The following is an 8,778-nucleotide window of genomic DNA, read 5'->3' on the forward strand; positions in this document are numbered from 1 at the left end:
AACGACTTCAGCACGATTCTATTATGAAAAATATATTGCCAAAAATGCCTATTCCGTTTTATCGTAACATTGAAGCAGATGTACCAGAAGCCTCTGATTTGTACTATGTTCCAATGTTATTGGTGTGCTCACCTAGAATAATTTATGGACGAAGTTTTAATAATAAAGATCAAGGATTTCCTATTTCGCATTTATCACAAAATGAAGGATATGTATAATAAGTTATTTATATAACACATGTAAGATTTAAATGATGAAAAATGTATTAAATATTATTAAGTGTTTTGATGTTTATTTCCTTTTATGTTACTAGTACAAATTAACATTGAGTAGAAGCATAAATTTCTAAGTAACACTTTTTAGTTATTGGTAATAGAAATTATATCTAATCTATTATCATAAATACAACTATATAATTATTTAAAAAATAAAGATTTGTTTTTCTGTGTGTATATAATAAATAACATGAAAAATTAATAAACTTTAAAAAAACACTATTTCGATTATCATTAATAGTAATTCTTATTAGATAAGGTTAAAATGGAAATGTCAGAATGAAAATATAAATCTTTGTTTGTTTTTTTGTTTTGTGCTTATAAAATCAATAACGTAGGTAAAGAAATAAAACTAACGTGTCGATTTCAATGATTTTACTAGTTAAAAGCAACATTTAGAAAACACAGACTTTCAAAATTGTTCTACAATTCAAGTAGCGGAATAGTATCTATAAATTGAAACGTATGTGAAACCGCAAACAACGTGTTATATTCACACTTTTGAATCATGACAGGAAGCGATAGCGACTTAAGGTGTAATATGCTACATAGTAAACGTTTGTTTTATTCAACGCGTGATATTTCACGTAACAACCAATATTGCAACAACATCCGTTCTGATTCTTGAAATTCTATTTGATTGTAATTAGTTAAAATATAAACAATAAAAATAAATTTTCTGTAATACAATAAAACTATTGATTATAACTATCTAGAGGCGAGATTCATGTGGATAGAACGTTGTTCGATACTAGTTCGTCGTGGGTTCAGTTACGCGCTAGTATTATATAGAAATCCGCACATTTTAGAATACAACACACAAGTACCTAATATTTCTACTAATTCGCTTAGAAGAAATGTGACTTGTTAAACTGCCATTTTTTTCGCACTTTGCCCAGCTTTGGGACCAATATACTTTGAAAAAATAGAAAACATAATTGTATCTGTGATATAATTTTATAAACTTCTGTTTTTGTTCGTATGTTGGGTGTTGAGGAGAGCTTGTTATGATATATTAATAACAAGGATATATTTTTAGCGAAATTTCGTTGTTTTCGTAAATATATAATTAACCACTACGAACCATACCACGACAAATATCTGTACGGCTTATACGTATGTCAGGATCTGAGATCAAACCTGTGATCGCTAGTTACGTTGTCAGTGCCGCGACAACTTCGCCAACCCAGCGTCACTTTACATTGTTATGTTGGTTTTTCAGAAGAAGATACATGTCCTCCAGGGGAAGCTATGGGGACGAACTTGCAATGTATCGTACGACGACGTACTACATTGAACAACGATAAACAGTGGCTGTATTATGGAGAATAGAACATTACTTAATTTTTTTTAAATTGTGTTCTACTAAACTACACCCACATGTGCAACGCTATTTTAAAACTTTATCTAATATGAGTCAGAACTTAATATTATACTCATATTATGTTGCGTTTCTGCTATTGTTCTGTAAAATAAAATTTAAAAAAATTTAGTTTTTTATTGTTAAATTACTAACTTGCGAAAATACTGCATAATACATACTTCTTCTTAGAAAATAGAGTTTTCATCAGTAAAATAATTCAGTTTTTTGTTTGTTTATTTTAATAAGATCTTTTAAACTATACAAGACTTACTACCCACGAATTAACTAAATAAAATTATTGCAAAAATTATTACAAAAGCTGTTCCTATTGAATTCCAAAAAATGTGAATATCATAATTGTCATATTTACATTTTATTTAATCGTCTGTAATTATTGAGAATAAAAAATAATATCATAAATTTTGGGATATCTCAAATCAGCCCAATTCCGGTCTTTTAAATAATTTAAAGTTAATTCCTGTCTTTTTTTCTATTTTTATTCTTCATCAATATGAGACTTCTTTATCGTTAAAAAATAATTGTTAAATTTATATAATCAAATAAAAATATATAAAAAAGATTTGACTAATAATTAATTTAATACAAATTTTAAACAATTCAGTTAAAAAAAATCAAGGAACGTAACATCGTTATTGCGACGTCCAAAACTGTAATAATATATTAAATATATAATGTTAATAGGAAAATAAACAAAATCAAAGTAAGCAATATTTTTTAAGTAACATTTTTTATATAATTATTTTTCCACGTTTGTACTTTATTTCACGTTAACAGACAAGTTGAATGTCTTACTGATTAGTTTATCAAGTATTGATTCAATCAACAAGAATTGATTTCAAGACATACAATCGTGTTTAAATTTTAGTGATTTAAACATATACATACCTAGTATGATTTATAATGCATATTTTTAAATGGCTTAAAAAAACGGCAAGAATTCGACATACATTTATGTAACATTTTTGGAACAGTAAAATATTTACACATAGATAATAAATCTTATGTATTTAAAACACAACAAATATATGACATTTTAAAATTCACTTGTTTGTCGGAGGATTTACATACCATATCATACATATTACCATCATCCTTTATTTATTTTATGAAAAAAAAAATTAATGATTTAAACGTTAGAAAATATTTCTACCTAATTATTAGTTAAAATAAACAAACAACGAGAACGAAAATAAAAAAAAAATTTAAAGAATTAAACTGACTTAAAAAGGAACTCATCATCTTCCTGCCCTTATCCCACTTATGTAGCGTCGGCACAACATGTTTTCTTCTTCCATTCCTCTCTATTATTCGTCACTTCAGCGCTTACTCCTTTCTTTCTTATATCCTCACTCACACAATCCATCCATCGCTTTTTCGGTCTGCCGATCGCTCTTCGTCCTTTGACATTCATCCCTAACATTCTTTTACCAACATAGCGCTCATCCCTCCTCATTACATGCCCATACCACGCTAACCTATATTGCTCCTCATTTTCTCTGTCACGGGTGCTACTTTCAAACTTCCCCTTATATACTCATTTCTAATCCGATCTTTCCTCGTTACTCCACATATCCATCTTAGCATTCTCATCTCGGCTGCGTGCACTCTTCTTTCATCCGTAACTTTTGTTGCCCAACATTCTGATCCATACATTACGACAGGTTTTATGATCGTTATATAAATTTTCCCCTTAAGTTTAAGGGGCATTCGTGGATCACAAGCTGTTCCAGAGACCTGTCGCCATTTCATCCATCCCGCATTTATTCTATTTTTCACGTCACGGTCTATGTTGCCGTCATTTTGTATTAATGACCCAAGGTAGCGGAAGTCGGAGCAGACTGGTAGGGATACACCATCCAAGGCAATATGGGAAAAACCGGACAAACTGCTGAAATTGCAGAATAAGTGCTCGGTTTTAGATCTACTTATTCTCAATCCCGCGCCCTCCAGTCTTTCCTGCCATTTTCCCAGTCTGCTATGTACCCCTAGAGCATTATCTCCAACAAGAACAACGTCGTCAGCAAACAGCATACACCAGAGGGCTTCCTCCTGTATGTCTGATGTTAGAACATCCATTACTAGGAGGAATAAATACGGGCTTAAAGCCGACGCCTGGTGCAAACCTACAGCCACATTGAACTTGCCAGTTACTCCGGCTTTGGACCGGACGTGGGTGCTAGCTCTATCATACATCGCCTGAACAAGTCGTACATACTTCTTTGGCACTCCTTTCCCTTTCATAGCCCACCACAGAACCTTACAGGGGACCCTATCGTATGCCTTTTCCAGATCTACGAACACCATATGTAGGTCTTTTTGTGCGAGTCGATATTTTTCGCAGAGTTGGCGGACTGCAAATATGGCGTCCGTAGTTCCCCGGCCCGGCATAAATCCAAATTGGTTCTGTGTGACCTCACATTCTTCTCTCATTCGTCGTGCTATCACTTTCTCCCATATCTTCATGCTATGTGACATGAGCTTTATTCCCCAATAGCTGCTACAGTCCTGTATGTCACCTTTATTTTTAAAAATGGGCAACAGTGAACTGTAGCACCATTCCTCGGGTATAACCTCTTCTTGCAGCAACTTATTGAATCTTTTTGAATCCATTTTTATTGAATCCATTCGCCATCTGCACTTCCTCTATACTTACCTCTTTCACCATTCCTTCATTACTTCGTACATTTTCTAACACTCCGCTCCAATCATTTTCTTCGTTCATCAAGTTATTAAAGTATCTCTTCCAGCGTTCTTTTATTTCCTCATCGTCCGTCAAAATGTTCCCTGCTTCGTCTTTTATAAATTTCATATGGTTTACATTTCTTGCATTAATTCGTTGAATTCACTCTACCCTTCGCTATTCCATTTAGTTTTGGTTATGATCTTACAGGAAGACTTATGGTTTCTTTAAGATAAATAATTTAAACGATGTTTTTCTTTTATACACCAAAGCATATAATATGTATATTGTATATCTATGTACAATAAAATGTATATTGACATGTTTTGCACGAGGCCAATAAGATAAAGATAAAATTAAAAAAACTCAAACTCCACCTATCTTGAAACATGCAGGCGAAAAGCAACAAATTTTATAATCAGAAAGAGACAAAATAACTTTGGAGAGTTGAAATAAAATTTATTATATACTAGCTAGACAATGAGTATTGATGTAAGTAAAACGTGCGTGTTTCCAAAAACTCTATACTGATACAGGATAATAAAATTTACAGTTAAAAACTTTATTACAGCTTAAAGCTAATTTAGACGAGTTTCAAATGTAAATACGTTACTTCAAAGTATCGCCCGACAATTGTTGATATAAGAATTTGCGTCAATACTGAATATTAAAACTTTGTAAATATTTAATGTAAGCGGTGGGTGTGTTTATAATAGATTATTCACTTTTAATTGCGTCACAATGTGACGTACTGGGATTTGAACCGTACAAAATCCGTACCATATAAAGGGCCAGTATGGCGTCAAGACGCAAGTGTACCTCTGGTGACGTTAATAGCAGCGACATTGATAACTTTTGGTGTATATAATAAAAAGCAAGCTCTATCTTTCATTATCAGTAAACAATTTGTTGCCACGAGCTATCGTCCTACTAAGGAGCTCGAGAAAGAAAACATAATGAAATTACTTGTCTATGTTTTTTTAATTCTACTTGGAGTTTTCACTCAAGCAAGGCATATCCATCCTGTTAAACATTCAGATGAACTACAAAATGACATTACATTTGAAGAAATAAAAAACGCTGATTCCGGGGAAATTGTAAGTAGTTTTAACTATTTACTAATTAAATCACCCCTTCTTACTACTTCTTAATTCTTACGTAGTGTGGAATCTAAATTTATCCCTAAGAATACTGTGGTGTCGCCAATGCATTGTAGTAAGAATTTCAGTTTTACTGATTTCAGTTACATACTAAATCTGTGTGTATTATAATAACTCGTAAGTTTTTGTTTTTGTTTTGACATAAGTTACGGGTTTTCCGAGTTTAGATACCAGAATTCCAACAAATTGCGAGTTATAAAGTTTTTATAAATGAAGATTGCTTTTTAATTGTATTCTGTTTATTGTGACTACTTTTAGCCATAGCGTGACGATTTACTGAATAAAATCTTCTTCAATGAAAAGCCTTTCTAATGGAAGAATTAATCTTGAGAATCAATTGGTAGCAATCGTTATTATTAAGTCCAAACTAACAAATAAATACTTCCAATTTATAATATTTTTAGAGGAGAATGAAGTACAAACAGAGTTTTGCTTATTCAGGAAATTTGGATGTAATATTTTACTATTGAAAATTTAATGCAAATCAGTTGTAGAACGCTTAAAAATTCGATAGACATATTTTTTATATATAAAAATATTCTTGTCATCGTTTGAATATTAAAACTTATCAAAAATATTTAAAACTTGTAATAGTTTTACAGCTATACTTATATAAAATTTATACAAATCTTAATCCGTAAAACTCGTGTTATTTTAGTATAGAGATAAAAATTATTAAATGCTTGCAAAAGTCAATGCGTAGAAAATTATCGATATCTATCTTAAATAACCTTATACATAATTAGATATTTGTATAATATATCTTATAATATAATCCATGTTTATCAAACTATCTTAAATAATATCTATTTTACGGACACTGGTATCGTTTTTGTACATAAATAATGTACGTTCAAGTTATGTTTTATTGATTGTGGTTTATTTTTTATTTATTTTTTAACGTGAAAAAGGATTAAAAATTCTAGTTTAGTTCAATTTAATTTGTGCTAAATAGTTATTTATCACCTTCATAATTTAATATGTTGTTGGTTTTCGTCTTAAACTGAGCGTATATTTGATAATCGTATAAGTATACCTATATTACTTGTATAAAATTACGAAGGTTTGATTTAAAGTGTACATACTTTTTAAATATCAGTAGGTTTATGATAATTGTTAAGTAAGGTGTACCTTTATTGAAGGACATTTTCTATACCTACTGCAGTAGTTGCCTAATACTCTTCAAATAAAGGTACACAGGTTACATAATTGTGATTGCTCGCAAACGAAAAAAAACCGACTTCAATTACATTGACGAGTAATACAACGTAGGTAGACGAAGAATACTCAAGCAAATACTTATTATTATTAGAGATAGCCCAAAAAGTACTCATCAGATCTCAATAACATTTAAATGGGATCAGGTAACAAGCACTAGCTTTTTTTTGATTAAAAAAGAAATGACGATGATGATGATTATATTCATTATTTATGGATCGATATTTTTTTATTGTCTACCAGATGAATTTATTTTATCAATTATTATAAATGGCTTAAAGAGAACTAAATAATTTCGATTACCGATGAGCGGATATAATTAATTGGATCGTGAACAAATAAAATAAAAATTGTAAACCATTTCCCACAGTCACTTTGATAAGAAAATTACTGTGTTGTGTAAATATACAAATTAATTATGATGTATTTTTAAGCATAAGGGTATTTGACAATGTTCTTTTTGTTTTTTTCCAGGGTGTTTTAAACTTGAAACCAACGAGATTCGTGCCGATAAACAACGTATTTTTTTTCAAAACTTTTGAGCCCTGTGAAGATGGATATAAAAGGGACGTTGTTGGAATCTGCAGAGAAGTCTGGGACTGACATCTTAAAACTACAGATTGCATAAATATATATTATTATATTTCTTCCTTAAAACATTATAGTACAATTTGTGATATTAATTTTAAGGAAAATTACTTTTTAATTAGGTTATTATAATAGGTTACTTATAAATAAATTATTATGATTAAATCATGTTTTTGTTTATTTGCTTTGTTGCCAACATAATATTATAAATTTGATTACTTGACAGAAAAAAGGTTCCAATATTTTATGAATGATCGCTTAGTAATTTTTAACCGTCTTCCAAAAAAGGAGGAGGTTCTCAATTCGACTGCATTTTTTAATGTATGTTACATCAGAACTTTTGACCATGTGGACCGATTTCGACAATTTTTTTTTAATCGAAAGGTGGTGTGTGTCAATTGGTCCCATTTAAATTTATTTGAATTCTAACAACTACTTTTCGAGTTATATCTAATAATGCGTTTTTACTTGACGCTTTTTTCGTCGACCTACATTGTATTATACCGCATAACTTTCTGTAACATACTGGATGTACCGATTTTGATAATTTTTTTTTGTTGGTTAGGAGATATCCCTAGTTTAGTACCATGATAAGGAAACCAGGATCTGATGATGGAATCCCAGAGAAATCGAGGGAAACTCTTGAAAATCCGCAATAACTTTTTACTGGGTGTACCGATTTTAATAATTTTTAATTTAATCGAAAGCTGATGTTTGTCATGTATTGTTGTTCATCATAAATTTTATTGAGATCTGATAACTACTTTTTGAGTAATCTTTGATAACGCGTAGTTACTTGACTATTTTTTCGTCGATCTACGTTGTATTACGCGTTGATGTAATTGAAGTCGGTTTTTTTTTTCGTTTGCGAGCAAACACAATTATTACAAGCCACATCGATCATATTTCATTGCAATAATACAGATTATGTACTTAAAATCATTATCAAAACGTACATCATTACACAATATAAAACAAAGTCGCTTCACGCTGTCTGGATGCTTAGATCTTTGAAACTACGTAACAGATTTTTATGCGGTTTTCTTTAGTAAATTGAGTGATTCCAGAGGAAGGTTTATATGTATAATAGATGCATAAATTATTAGAGGGACACTGATAGTTGTTGCACCCGTGCGAAGCCGGCGGGAGCGCTAGTATTCTAATAAAACTCTTACGTATGTATTTATAACTATAGTTGAATGAATGAATTTGTTAGTATTTTAAAAAATGGCTGAAGTGAATGTGATGGAAAGTGTTTAGTAAATAAGAGAGGCTTGGTAAGCTATTTATCCCTATCCGTCTAATATAAGAAGTAAGCTATTTCTCATCCCGATATGAAAATAAGGTTCAGCTTGTTATAATTATTAATTATTTAAGTTAAGCTTCTTTACGCCCGCTTGTTTTGGGGAGTAAGCTGGTGAATGCGTGACGAGGATGGGGCGAGGCAAACGGAAGCTGAGATGGAGATATAAG

This window comes from Melitaea cinxia, chromosome 5 (assembly GCF_905220565.1).
Source record: "Melitaea cinxia chromosome 5, ilMelCinx1.1, whole genome shotgun sequence".
Taxonomy (NCBI): Eukaryota; Metazoa; Arthropoda; class Insecta; order Lepidoptera; family Nymphalidae; genus Melitaea; species Melitaea cinxia.